Source organism: Erpetoichthys calabaricus, chromosome 4, assembly GCF_900747795.2.
Source record: "Erpetoichthys calabaricus chromosome 4, fErpCal1.3, whole genome shotgun sequence".
NCBI lineage: Eukaryota > Metazoa > Chordata > Cladistia > Polypteriformes > Polypteridae > Erpetoichthys > Erpetoichthys calabaricus.
Genome location: NC_041397.2, coordinates 131,404,784 through 131,420,588, shown reverse-complemented (window position 1 = coordinate 131,420,588; position 15,805 = coordinate 131,404,784). Strand labels below are relative to the sequence as shown.

The 15,805-nt window shown below is 37.7% G+C and overlaps 1 protein-coding gene across 3 annotated transcripts in view; it reads left to right on the top strand.

Moving 5' to 3' along the window:
- Positions 1–15,805, top strand: part of sytl5 (synaptotagmin-like 5) — a 464,560-nt gene that overhangs the window by 133,671 nt on the left and 315,084 nt on the right. The window lies entirely within an intron of this gene.

The following is a 15,805-nucleotide window of genomic DNA, read 5'->3' as shown; positions in this document are numbered from 1 at the left end:
TATAATGTCTACAGTTTATTTCAGATTTATTATTTTAGGTTGTACCACCTCTCTGGACCCTTTTCCCATCCTGGGACAGTACGATTATAATATGTGCTACCAATCCCTAGAGTGGCGGCAAAAATAAAACAAATAAATAAATAATGATCTGGAGTGTGAGTGACCAACACTACTTTCCTACTAACCACACAACACGTACAGAGCATATAAACAGAAGCAGAATGATGACTGAAATAAAGTACCGGTAATTATTGTAAATAAATAATAAATTGGCTATTTACTCAAATCCTTTGTATATATTGGAATGACTGGGTCTGGAAAATTTATGAAAGAAGTTTTTTATTAGTTTTATTGACGTTTGAGGATTGTTTGCTACCCTAAACCCAATGCTGCTGGGATAACCTATAGTTCCATGCTGCTTTGTACTATACAAAAGCAGATTAAAAAAAAAATGTTATATTGTATATTAAAGGAGTATATGGGCTAGTTTCAGACAATGCAATGCAGAACAAACCAAGTTTTACATTTATCCTAAGCTACATAAAATAATATCATAATTCACTGCTTTTCAGTTGTAATAATTATCTAGGGACCCTGAAAAATCATTTTTATGATGCCAACAAGCTTTCCTTCTGAATTTTTAAAATTAGGTTCCCAGTAGAAATCATCTGAAAGACACATTCACACAGATAAACCAGCTCCCTGAGCAATATAAAATCTAATGGGGAACTTTTTACACTTCTGTACAGCAGATCAAAGGTGAATATTGGACATCACCTGCAGAATACTGATCTCAATATTTTGCCAATGGTTTCATTACTTACATATTATATCTACTGTATATCCAACTTGTGAAAAGTATTACCTGACATCAGGCTTAGTTAAGCAAAAGTTTCTAGATATCTGCATATTTTTTACTCTTTAATTACCGTCTGATGAGCAAGTTACATCTGATTCACTAAAGATATTTACAAAAGAAATTTGTTTGCTGCTGTGTTTGTTCAAATCCATTTCATTTAGCATAAAGCCACACCCCCAAAGGCTGCAACCAGAATGGTAGTCTTGTGTGTCCTTGTGGTGCTGGGCAAGATTATAGTTATATTTCCTGTAGTATAGTTAGTACAGTACCAGGGTTAACTCAGGTTGGACGTTTGAAGATAAAGTCAGAGAGGCGAGATTGCATTGGTTTGGACATGTGTGAAGGAGAGTTGCTGGACATATCGGGAAAAGGATGCTAAGAATGGAGCTGCCAGGTAAGAGGAAAAGAGAAAAGTCTAAGAGAAGGTTGATGGATGTGGTGAGAGACAACATGCAAGTGGTGGGTGTAACAGAGCAAGATGCAGAGGATGGGAAGATATGGAAAAAGATTATCTGCTGTGGCGACCCCTAATGGGAGCAGTTGAAAGAAGAAGATGACGATAGATAGTAGCACTATCTATTTTACCAGGCAAAACTTCGTAAAGTATTACAGTGCAGTTAATCAGATGTATCCGAACTACTATGTAACTAACTGAGTACTTTTCTGTATATAATGTTATTTGTTTATTTTTTTGCCAGGGGGTAATATTATTAATTCACTATAGCTCCTTACTCTCGAACGTGCTACATACATTTGCCCAGGAATAAAACATTTGTGCCACAGATCAATTCTTGCTTTTCTTAAAAACTGACCTTGGCTTTTGTTGATAGTCATTGGAAAAATAAAATTTTACAGGAATTTAGACATGTATTTAGTAGAAATAATGGGAATTTGAGTATAAATATAATTTTATCCTGTTTCACATCCTGTAAAAATGTAGCTTTAATCAGAATTGAATATCATAGTTGGTCTGTAATCTTGTACCATTACAAGGTTTTGAAGGAAATGCAATGTAAACTTAATCATGGTGTATTTCAACTTATTACATTCAGCATTGACTTTTACCGGCTGCACATTTAAGTGGAACGTTCAATGAATTGAACGTTTTTAAACATTGTTTAAAAAAGGGATGAAAAGAAATAATATCTTGAACTAAGTACAACGTCCAAGTGTGTGAAGGGAAACCAAATTATTGTTAGTTCTGTGTTGGTGTCTTGTTCCTTCTTGCCTTTTTTTTTTGTAGTTTTGCACAACAACATATTAATCGATCAGAGGGATAGTCAATGTGCTATGCCACCCTGCCATTCATTTGGGGTGGGTATTCTGGTAGTGGGCAACTGAAAGCGCTGTAGTGTGCACTTCCTGTGTGTTTTGTCCAGGGGTGACCCCTTTATTGAGCTGAGGAAGTGTTTAAACTTACCATGGTATGCATTCGCTGCTGGCTTGTTGAAGTGAGCTGGTACACTGTTCTGGCCTATGACTGTTACTGCTTTGTGAACCAGAGCATACTGGCACAAAGTGGTCTGACTACCAAGGAAACACCCCAGTTCTCTGCAGTACTGCATGAATTTCACCACTAAGGGCCTATTATCTCCCATCCTTTTGTTCAAAGTATATGTCCTGTATATAAGCATGTTCAACAGTTCACAGGGAGCAGACCCCTTCTACTGTAAATTCTATGTATTATTTACCCCATCGCTAGTAGTAATAAGAAGCCGATAGAAGGGGGACTACTTAGTGTACCCAAAGTAACAAATTGCTAAGAATGTCTAGTTTGAGCTAAACAGAGCTTTTCCTTTACCTTCATTTCTGGTAGAAGCCTTCATTTGCATAAAGTGGCAGCCCTACTTCTGCATGATTCCTTCCATTACAGCAGTCAGCAGATTAAAGGATGTGGCCTCTAATAATAGCCCAGTCATACATAGCATTATAACTGACAAATTTGAAACACATGTCAGCTTTATATAACATCATTCAATTGGATGTTTAGTTTTTCTATTGTGTGAGGTGGTTACTGAAATTGTTCTTTTTTAGCAGATGCCTGCTAGCCAAGATATAACATTCAGCCAAATTACAGCCTTTTACATAAATGGGAAATAGCATTTTTGTTGAAAAATGAGTGTGTCAGTCAAATTTGCATTTTTATATATATATATATATATATATGTGTATATATATGTATGTGTATTTATATGTATATATATATATATATATATATATATATATGTATATATGTGTATATATATATATATATGTATGTGTATTTATATGTATATATATGTATATATGTTTATATATATGTATTTGTATATATATATGTATATATGTGTAATATATACACATACATATATAATGTGTATATATATGTATATATGTGTATATCTATGTATGTGTATATATATGAATATATATATATGTATGTGTATATTATGAGGGGCCGTTCAGGAAAAAAAGATTGGTTAGTAAATATATACATTGGTTCAGATGTATATATCGGTTCGGATACATTGGTTTGAATATATACATTGGTTTTAATACATCCGTTCAGATATACATATCGGTTCACATATATACATTGGTTGGGATACATTGGTTCAGATATATACATCGGTTTGAATACATCCGGTCAGATATATACATCGGTTTAAATACATTGGTTGAGATATATATAAATTGGTTTGCATAGATCCATTCTGATATATATACATTGGTTGAGATACATCCGTTCAGATATATACATCGGTTTGAATACATCCGTTCAAATATATACATTGGTTGAGATATATATATTGGTTGATATACATTGGTTTCGATATATATATTGGTTTAAATAGATTGGTTTAAATATATACATCGGTTCAGATACATCCGTTCAGATATATATATTGGTTCAGATAGATCCGTTCAAATATATACATTGGTTGGGATTTACGGGCAGGCACAACGTGGCCACCCATGTTTAGCATCTCCCTTTCACTTCATCATTGCTTCAACACTGTTGTAATTATTGTGCATATTTTATGCAAGTAGCATATGCCTGTCTGTCGTGTTTTGTTTGGTAAGCCCTCTTGGTTGGGGGTCCTCGATTTCAAAGCACTTTTTTTCCTTTCATTATTTAAAACACTTGCACAGATACCCGCCTCTTCACCCCGCTCCGTCCCGCCCCGGCTCATTGTACCCGCCTCACTCGCTCCCTCTTGTCCCTCCCATGACAGATTCTTCTTAAAAGCCGAGTTACCGGAAAGCATTGATCGCAACCGCAGTATGTCCCATTTTTTCACCTCATGAGAGGCTGGTTTATCAGTGACCGAAAGCCGCACGGTGATATCTGTTATTCCGCATTGGCAGCATTTCATTAAAGGGCGATATGCTTCAGCAAGGAACTTAGTCCCATTTGCTGAAAGGATGTTATGGAGGAAAACATTGGAGTTGCTTTGTTTCTTTAAAATGTTGATCAGGGATCAAAATGACCAGAATATTCCTGCTTCACAAATAACTGACGTTTAACTGTGTTTATAGTAAAACTGACAAAACGACACACGTGCACACGTACACACGCACGTACATGCACGCCCACACACTTAAAATCACAAATCGTGGGTCCCACATACTACTGATTAAGTGTATGTGTCAGGGGCAATCATCAAGTGACACTGGTTTATCATTAACCGAAAGCCGCCCGGTGATTTCTGTTATTCCGTATTGGCAGCATTTCATTAAAGGGCGATCTGTTTCAACAGGGACATTAGTCCTGTTTGCTGAAAGGATGTTATGGAGGAAAACACTGCAATAGCGCTGTTTCTTCTGAATGTTTATCAGTGATTAGGGATCAGAATGATCAGAATATTCCTGCTTCACAAATAACTAATGTCTATTTTTATTGTAAAACTGACAAAACCACACACGCACGTACACACACACAACACACGCACACTCAAAGTCACAAATCGTAGGTCGCACACACTACTGATTAAGTGTATCTGTCACGGGCGATCATTTTTTTCACCCCATAAAACGTTAGTTCGTCAAAGATAGAAAGCAGCGCGGTGATTTCTATTATTCCTTATTGGCAGCATTTCATTTAATATAATGATATAAAAAATCATACAAAATGGTATAGAATCTGCGTCGTAGACTTATTTTTTGTCATATTTCTTCAAAGAAGTCTTTAATTAGTTTGCTTAAAAAAATCTTACGCCACACCTGTGAACCGTTGAAAATCGCTGATCTTAATCAATCAATATATATTTGAACCGGTGCTCTAAAATATCTGTGCCTCATAGAATTCAGTGTCCCTTCTCTTAGGTGCACTGAGATGTGATTGCTGCGGAACTCCTCTTGTTCGCATGCCTTTGCGCGCCGCTTGTCTTTTGTTTTAACGCATGCTCTGTACAAAATGCTGTCATATCTTGTTATTAAACATGCACGCGCAGCGATGTCCTGATGTCTGCGTTCTAAGGCTGCAAGTATATTAAACGCTATTGACGTTTTACCAAGGTGCTCTGTGATTGAGGGCAGACAGTAAACTTTTTGTTAAAATGATATCGAAAAATACCAGTCGTCAGTTGCATTTTCAGTCGTTTTTGGCGTGTTTACTGTTCTGTTACCAAAAAATTCTTCAACGGGGCTCATCAACAAAGAAACATGCATAGTAAGATTTAGTAAAATATCAGTAATAATAATACATTGCTCGACACCCAGTAACACTTTACAGACATTTAAAAGACTGCTCGTTAAAATAAATGTAGCAATCCATTGTCATGCTATAAGTGGTAGCTTGCTCTTAAACATTTGCACAGGTGGTTTTTCCTGGGGATAAAAAAGGAAAAAAAAAATCCAAGGGAAAGGCTTTGTTGTTGAACTCAAATTTCACCTCCGCCATGTGAGTCATTAAAACTATTGGAATGAAAACGCTTGTCTCATCCACATGGTCGGGACGCTCATTTCCATGGCTGCTGCAGAGCCGTAAAATGTGTGTCCTCTGACTGCTGATTAAAAAATGAACACTAGAGAGGTAAAATTATGCAAAATTGATTTTAAAAGGTCATAGGTATAGTTTTATATATAATCTTCTCCACTATGTGTCTGTATCCTATCCCCTACAGGGAACACTCATTTCCATGGCTGGAGCAGATCCGCTTGTGTGCACCCTATCTGCTGCTTTCAAAATGAACCCTGGATAAGTAATATTATCTGAAATCCATGGTAAAAGATTGATGAAAGTCTTCTACATCACTTTCAAGTCTACTATGTCCCATTGTCCTCTCCACTCAAAGGGACACTCACTTCTACAGCTGAGCTTTTGCCTCAGAGTTGTGAGCCCCAACTGTTGCTTGCAGAATGAACATTAGACAGCTCAAATTGTTATTGGATTGGCTATTTTTTTCATTATATATTAATTTATTTATTCATTCAGCCTCTGTTAAAAAAAGCACATTTTCCCTTAGAGGACAAATAGAATTCTATCTATCTATCTATCTATCTATCTATCTATCTATCTATCTATCTATCTATCTATCTATCTATCTATCTATCTATCTATCTATCTATCTATCTATCTATCTATCTATCTATCTGAGATTTTGAAACATTCATATTATTTGTCAAATGAGGTACCAAATATCCACTGATACACATTTGTATGACAAGTCAATTAAAGAGTCCGACAAACAGCAACTGAGATATTGAAACATTTTATTGAATCTGTTCTGACAGTTATAGTCTTTTAATTAAAATAATGATTATAATTATCAGAAAACGTAGCCATTTTAATGTCAGCATAAAACCGGGCCACTAACATCTTTGTGAAATAATATCAGCAGTTTATAAATTCCAGAATGTACACCGATAGCACTGGCATGAACTTCCTTACAAGTATCCTTTGTCTCCTAAACTCAACAAATAACTTTCATATTCCTCCTGTTGCCCTGCTAGTCTTTTTGACAATAGTAAAGGTCATCCCCTTGAAAAAATTATATTCATGCACCAATTAATAATATGGTTATAATGTAAAACACTTCAAACAAACCTGCAAAATGTACATTTTCTTTGTTTAAGTTGACTTCTTCAATGGATCTAACACTTACAACATGGGGCACCACAACACACATACACAAATATCTTTCAGTACTTTTAAAAATAGCCTTGAAAATTGTTAGTATCTGTTCTCTATCCAAGCCACCCATTTACAAAAGAGATTTACAGGCTTGGGCCAAAAGATAAAAAATTAGATGGAAAGAAATGACAGTCTAGTGCTTGCCACACTGACACTCGCTCATACTACTACAGTTTAAAAGTGCAACCCAACCTGATGCCAACTCTTTCAGATGGGTAGTGAAACCTGGAAAATGTATTAATTGGCACAGGAAAAAAGTTTAAAGACTTATTCTGACAGTGACCAAGTTGGGGATTGTTGATCTGTGAAGTGGCAGTAAAAATAAAAAAATATTTTAAAAATCTGATTACAAAATATATCAAGAAACATCAAAAGGTATATAATGATTAATTTATGAAAACTCAATAGAATAGTTTCTAATACATGTTTTTCTTTCAACAGTCATGCTAATATCAGAATTTGTGTGTTTTATTACCTATACTTTGTGCACATATTGAAGCTGTTTTATGGAAAACGCAAGCACATGAGTAAATAATTGTCAGCGGTTACAATTTAAATGTATATTTGCAGTATATACTGTATCATGAAATGTCAAATTAGAAATGAGAAGATGATGAAAAGTTATTTTTTGCTCAATATACTTTAAACAAACTGATCACAAAATTTCCTAATTAGTTTGACTTTGTTGGTACCCTAGAGTGGCACATATCTTGGAAGAAGTCCTATCAGGTTTATTTGAATTTTAAAAAACCTAAATAATAATAATAATAATAATAATAATATCTTACATTTATATAGCATTTCTCTGGCTACTCACAGTGATTTTCATAGACATACTTAAAAAAGACAGTGTAAGCACTTGATTTTTTTTTTTTTAATTAGTGGATGAGTGGATGAGTAAGGAACATAGTAGACAAAAAAGTGATATAGAAGACTTCCTTCAATCTTTTGAAATAAATTGTGGACAATTTTGTAATTCCAGTATTAATTTTGCAAGCAGAACACAGGGGGCACACATTTCTATACCATAGACCAAGCTGTGGAAATGAGTGTCTCTTCTGCTAGAAGGGATTAAGAGACACACTCGATATGAAAGTGCTATAAAAGACTGTCTGATAGGCTTATTAAAGAAACTGTGCACAATTTTAACTGCCTGGCGTTCATTTTGTAGTGGACCATGGCAGATGAGGAATGCCACAGACTGCTACAAGTTTTTAAAATACATTTGATGAGTTTTAATCTCCCATGAAAAACGGTGCACAGAACTCCTATGTGTTTTATAGGATAATTGCACCTGCTGTGAAAACAAGATTCCTCTCCAATGTACAGGGGTTAAAGGGTGGTTGTGATAGGACATTTATTTATTTATTTATATAGAACTATATTTCATTCCAATAGTTTTAATGACTCACATGGCGGAAGTGAAATTTGAGTTGAACAACAAAGCCTTTCCCTTGGATTTTTTTCCCTTTTTTATCCCCAGGAAAAACCACCTGTGCATATGTTTAAGAGCAAGCTATCACTTATAGCATGACAATGGATTGCTACATTTATTTTAACAAGCTGTCTTTTAAATGTCTTTGTAAAGTGTTACTGGGTGTCGAGTAATGTATTATTATTACTGATATTTTACTAAATCTTACTATCCACATTTCTTTGTTGATGAGCCCCGTTGAAGAATTTTTTGGTAACAGAACAGTAAACACGCCAAAACGACTGAAAATACAACTGACGACTGGTATTTTTTGATATCAGTTCAGATTCAGCGGGTTGGAAAATGGATGGATGGATGGATTTTAACAAGGTTTACTGTCCGCCCTCAATCACAGAGCATCCCAGTAAAACGTGAATAGCGTTTAATATACCTGCAGCCTTAGAATGCAGACATCAGGACATCGCTGTGCGTGCATGTTTAATAACAAGATATGACAGCATTTTGCACAGAGCATGCGTTAAAACAAATTGATTAATATCAGCGATTTTCAACGGTTCACATGTGTGCCGTAAGATTTTTTAAAGCAAACTAATTAAAAACACAAATAAGTCTACGACGCAGATTCTATACCATTTTATATGATTTTTATATCATTATTTTAATAATATACATACACTATATGTGGACTATAAAGCAATACATGTATAATTTCGTGCATTTTAACCAGTTTACATCTCTCAACTTGTTAAAAATTTGTATATAATCAATTTATATGAACCTTTACTTCAATAATATACACATTATGTTTGTATTGCGTGCGCACCTTACTGTGTAATTATTTCAATGAACTTGTGGTATTGTTGAGCGAATAGTGTCCCTATTTATACTCCACTACGCAGCGGCTGAATTTGATCACGCATTCACACGTATAATAATAATAATAATAATTCCTTACGTTTTATAGCGCCTTTCTTACTACTCAAAGCAATTTGTAAAAATAAATAAATAAATAAAATAACAGAAAGGAAGCCCCCCGGACACAAACCAGTGATCATTTAGCTGTGAGTTAGCATTTTACTCCTACCACCACCTTTTCATGTTAGATACGCCGCATTATAATTTTGAGCACTATTTTTTTATTTTAAACTGTCATAAATAAATTATATCAAAAAGGTTTTTTAAAAAGCCAATTCAAAGCAAAGAAGGTAAGTAATAACTATTTTCTTTTGTAAGTCAATCAAAAATGCTTAAGCCTAAAAGAACATCGTCCTGTCAAAATAAGAGACTCTTTCGCCTGGTTGACGTGAATCATCTTTAAATGAAATGCTGCCAATAAGGAATAATAGAAATCACCTTGCTGCTTTCTAACTTTGACGAACTAAAGTTTTGTTAGGTGAAAAAAATGATCGCCCGTGACAGATACACTTAATCAGTTGTGTGTGCGACCTACGATTTGTGACTTTGAGTGTGTGTGTGTTGTGTGTGTGTACGTGCGTGTGTGTGGTTTTGCCAGTTTTACAATAAAAACAGACATCAGTTATTTGTGAAGCAGGAATATTCTGATCATTCTGATCCTTGATCACTGATAAACATTCAGAAGAAACAGTGCTATTGCAGTGTTTTCCTCCATAACATCCTTTCAGCAAACAGGACTAATGTCCCTGCTGAAACAGATCGCCCTTTAATGAAATGCTGCCAATACGGAATAACAGAAATCACCGGGCGGCTTTCGGTTAATGATAAACCAGCGTCTCTTGATGATCGCCCCTGACACATACACTTAATCAGTAGTATGTTGGACCCACGATTTGTGAGTTTAAGTGTGTGCGCGTGTGTGTACGTGCGTGTGTGTGCACGTGTGTCGTTTTGTCAGTTTTACTATAAAAACAGTTAAACGTCAGTTATTTGTGAAGCAGGAATATTCTGGTCATTTTGATCCGTGATCAACATTTTAAAGAAACAAAGCAACTCCATTGTTTTCCTCCATAACATCCTTTCAGCAAATGGGGCTAAGTTCCTTGCTGAAGCATATCGCCCTTTAATGAAATGCTGCCAATGCGGAATAACAGATATCACCGTGCGGCTTTCGGTCATGAGGTGAAAAAATGGGACATACTGCGGTTGCGATCAATGCTTTCCGGTAACTCGGCTTTTGAGAAGAATCTGTCATGGGAGGGACAAGAGGGAGCGAGTGAGGCGGGTACAATGAGCCGGGGCGGGACGGAGCTGGGCGAAGAGGCGGGTATCTGTGCAAGTGTTTTAAATAATGAAAGGAAAAAAAGTGCTTTGAAATCGAGGTCCCCCAACCAAGAGGGCTTACGAAACAAAACGTGACAGACAGGCATATGCTACTTGCATAAAATATGCACAATAATTACAACAGTGTTGAAGCAATGATGAAGTGAAAGGGAGATGCTAAACATGGGTGGCCACGTTGTGCCTGCCCGTAAATCCCAACCAATGTATATATTTGAACGGATCTATCTGAACCAATATATATATCTGAACGGATGTATCTGAACCGATGTATATATTTAAACCAATCTATTTAAACCAATATATATATCGAACAATGTATATCAACCAATATATATATCTCAACCAATGTATATATTTGAACAGATGTATTCAAACCGATGTATATATCTGAACGGATGTATCTCAACCAATGTATATATATCAGAATGGATCTATGCAAACCAATTTATATATATCTCAACCAATGTGTTTAAACCGATGTATATATCTGACCGGATGTATTCAAACCGATGTATATATCTGAACCAATGTATCCCAACCAATGTATATATGTGAACCGATATATATATCTGAACGGATGTATTAAAACCAATGTATATATTCAAACCAATGTATCCGAACCGATATATACATCTGAACCAATGTATATATTTACTTACCAATCTTTTTTTCCTGAACGGCCCCTCATAGTATATATATGTATATATATATATATATATATATATATGTATGTATGTATGTATATATGTATATATGTATGTATGTATTGTGGACACTTTTTGTGACTGAAGACAGAGAAGAAAATTAAAAATTAGTCAAAACCTTTTATTAATACATACCAGGCAAGGGTAAAATGACAGAGAAACACAGTCCTAGGACACCGCGCTTCATCTGCCTCGAGCGCAGATGTCCTTGTTCTTTTATACCTTTCTAATCTCCTGATCGTTGACCACGTAAGCAAAAAATAGCGTCCTGACTCATTGTACTTTTCCAATTTTGTAAAGTCATTACCCTAAAGGTATATTTTCTTGTCACACACATCATCAAAAGAAAACTTCCAGAAAGTATACATGCTTTTTGTCACGTACGCAAAACACAAACAAGTTTCCTATTTTCTATACACACATACATTTTGTTCAATTACATCTTTTTATGTTTTCACACTCCTCCCTTTTTGAACAAAATGATGTGGGCAATATAATTCTATCTTGAAATGGTTGATGAAGGGGAAGGGGGAGAGAAAATGGAAGAAGCTATACGAGACATGCGCTCCTCATGTAGCATATATGCCCTTTCCATAGAGGCGGTAAAGTACTTAGATATTATATAGCGAAACAAAGGGATAATACAACAACCAACCAGGAGGAGGAGGCAAATTGCCACAACCAAAGAAATGAAAACAGATCTTATCCATTGTCCCCAGGATCCGAAGGAGGATGTAAACCACTGATCCCAGTCAGACCCGGTCCACTGGGCTTGTCGACCAGTCCCACAGTTGATAATAGAGCAGAAATCAAACTGCACTGATGTGGTAATTCCTAACGGGAAAGTCAAGGTGACCAGGGCAGTAGACAAGGGAAAAGAAAAGCATAGTAGCACAGCAATCAAGGGTGCCATCTCTTGCAATGTGAGGCGTGAATCCAGGCAGGCAGTCCTTCAACTTTCACGGAGTGTGGTGTGGATAGAAGAATTTGGAATGATCCTCTCCACCTAGGCTGATGCCAGTGTTTCCTCCGAGTATCTCGAACCAGGATCCAGGTGCCCAAAGGAATTGGTAAATCCTTGGAAAGGGGGCTGGTCCTCCAGGCTTGATTAACCTGCTGGTGGATTTCCTTCAACGAGGTTCGCAAACCTGCAAGACTAGAGAGAAGATCATTGTCCACAGTATGCAAATTCACATTACAACCATGCCAACGGGCATGGGACGTCCGGTCAGAATCTCAAACGGCGATAGTCCCAGTTGTCGGTGTGTCCGTCCCCTTAGTCCCATTAAAGCTAAGGGTAGTGCATCCGGCCATGATAAATTAGTTTGTTCACAAATTTTTGCGAGTTTAGCTTTTAAAGTGCCATTGCATTGTTCTACGATGCCTCCGCTTTGGGGATGGTATTCACAATAGCCAGGTGGTTAATTCATTTATAATGGAGTTCACAAAATGAGTGCCATTATCTGTTTGTAACTTTTGAGGGATACCCCATCTTGGAATAATCTCTTTAATTAGTGCTTTAGCTACTGTTTTGGCATCGCTGTGTTTTGAAGGGAAAACCTCTATTCATCGGGAGAACACATCGACAATCACAAGACAATATCGGTACCCTTTAGACGGGGTTAGTTCAATGAAATCCATTTGGAGGTGTTCAAACGGACCCATTGGATTAGGGGTAACGGCGGGACTTACCTGGGTACCTTTTCCCACATTAAACTTTTGACATATTGCACAGCATCTGCAAAATTGCTCTGCATATGTAAAGAAACCTACAGCTTCCAATGTTTTTCAACATCTCGAACCATGGCATCTCTTCCTGCATGATCGAGGCCATGGGCGATTTTTGCCATTCCTGGGAAAGAGGCTTTTGGGAGAAAAGGTTTGTTAGTGTGTTTATGAGTCCAGACTCCATCAGAGAGGGACCCTTCTTTGGACCATTTTCTCCTTTCGATATCCGTGGCTGCACTCTGTAAAGAAATAATTTGATTATCAGGGTCCTGGTCATTTCTCTGTTGGAATAAAGAAATTGGTGTGTTATTATATGCAGCCTCTTTAGCAAAGTGGTCAGCTAATTCATTTTCTTTGCTAACAGGATCCTGTGTGAGCTATCATTTAACAATCGCTAGCTTCGATGGTTTGGTTATAGCTTCTAAAAGGGATTCGATCAATTTCTGATGTTGGATGGGTTTGCCAGTACTGGTCTTAAATCCCCTTAGTTTCCATAGTGCTCCATGATCATGGCAGACTCCAAAAGCATACCTGGAATCTGTATAAATTGTTACGATCTTCCCTTCGGACAGCTGACATGCTCGAGTGAGTGCTACGAGTTCAGCTGCTTGTGCACTTAAGCTTGATGAAATTCGATTTGCTTCCAGCAGGCGGTCCCCTTGGACCACTGCGTAACTAGTTGAGATGTGAAGTTTTGGCTTGTACTAGGATAGAATGTACAGCGTGAGGCACTTTAACTGTTAGGGGGCTCATGAGAACTACATCCGTGCTTGCTAATACAGCTTCTGTTGTTGCAGCCACAGCACGAAGACACGGAGGAAGTGCTGCGGCCACTGGATCCAGTTTTTTTTTAGAAAAATAAGTCACCGGTCTTTGTTTATCTCCATGTTGTTGCGTCAGTACTGCATTCATAAATCCCTGCTTTTCGTCCACGAACAAAGTGAATGGACGAGAATGATCAGGCAAACCTAGCGCGGGCGCAGATAAAAGAGTAGCTTTGAGGTCACAGAGAGCCTTCTCAGCCAGTTGTTGCAACGGCTGTGCTCTTTCAGTAAAATTTAGAACCCACTGTCTGCAGTAGCCCAGAATACCTAAAACAGACATAACCTGTTGTTTTGTGACCGGTCTAGGAAGATTTTGGATGGCTGTAATGCGATCGCTAGAGAGAGCTCTTGTTCCATACATAATGTCATGACCTAGATATTTTACAGTTGTTTTGATTAGCTGCAGCTTAACTTTAGAAACTTCATGGCCATTTTCCCCCAGAAACAGCAACAATTTCTGAGTATCTATTGTACAATTTTCTTCCGTAGCGCTACATATTATTTCCATCTACATACTGTATCAATGTACTACTTCCGGCCAGACGCCTTCTAAATTTTGGGCAAGAGCTTAACCAGAAACACAAAGGGCTTCTCTGTATCCCTGAGGCATGACGGTCCATGTCCATCGGCGGTACCGCGTTTGACGAGATCGGGATGTACGGCGGAGATGCCAGCCTCTGCTTCGGGAGACAAAGGATATTGGGCACGGTGCGGGTGGAAGGAGGATTTCGGGTGGATCACCAGAGGCTCACAGTGGGCTATCCTTTGAAACACTACTTTAGTTATTAAATGGTCAGGAGTATCAAAAATACCTGGAGTAACTTGTAACCAGTCTGTTCTTTCAAGGCATTTTTCCACCCATGGTCCTATTTTCTCCCACTTAACAGTGTGTGATTTAGCTAAGGAAAAATATGAGGCACTATTTTGCCAAGATAATATATGTGCTGTGAGCATGTAAAATGAACAGAAGCAGCTGCCTTTGTGGATGAAATAAAAACACAGTAGATGTGAAGGGTTTCGGGGCAAGTACCAGAAGTAAGGAAAGATTCTAGCCAGGTGGTGTCTACTTCTATAGGGAAGTATTGGGCAGTACAGTGTAAAATGTCAGGGGCCTGTAAATTGGGAAAAAGACAAGGGGAAAAAGAGTGTAGGGCTTTGAGGAGAATGGTGTGTGGGGAAAATATCTAAAGTCCAAAAGAGGGTTTGGGGTAAGGGGTAATTTGACACAACAACTTGGGTGTTGAACAAGGTATGTCCGCCAGGACGTGACTGGACTTGAAGAGGTTTTGATACTTGAAGAAGGTGAGGTTGTCCAGAAGCAGTAAGCACAGTAACAGTTTCGTTCGAGGTAGGGACCTTTGCCAGCGAGCGAGTGGCACCAGTGTCGATTAAGAAAACAGTCTCAGTGCCATCAACGAACAATGTCAGTAAAGGATCAGTCTCTGAATTATGGGTGAGCAAAGGTAGTTGAAAAGAGTGGCTGGAGGTCCCAGCGTTTTCCTATGGCCAGTATTGTTAGTCAGGGGTGTCAGAGAAAACAGGTGGAATAAGGGGAGGTGGGGGCTGTTGCTGTCTGTGAGGGCACTCCCGACGAAAATGTCCAGTTTCACCACAAGCGTGGCAAGAGTAGGAATTAACATTGGGATTAAAGGGAGAGGGAATAAAAGGATTCTTAGTGTGGTCAACAGGAGGAGCTCTAAAACCACCTCGTCCTCTTCCTCGTCCTCGTCCCCTTCCTCTAAAGCCATATCCTCGACCTTGGTCAGGAGCATTCCTGGTATAATAGTTCATCTGTGCTGCCAATAATTTGGCATGAGAGTCCGATTCGGCATGTTCAGCATGTCGTTTGACTTCATCAAACGTGGCACTTTCCCACTCAAT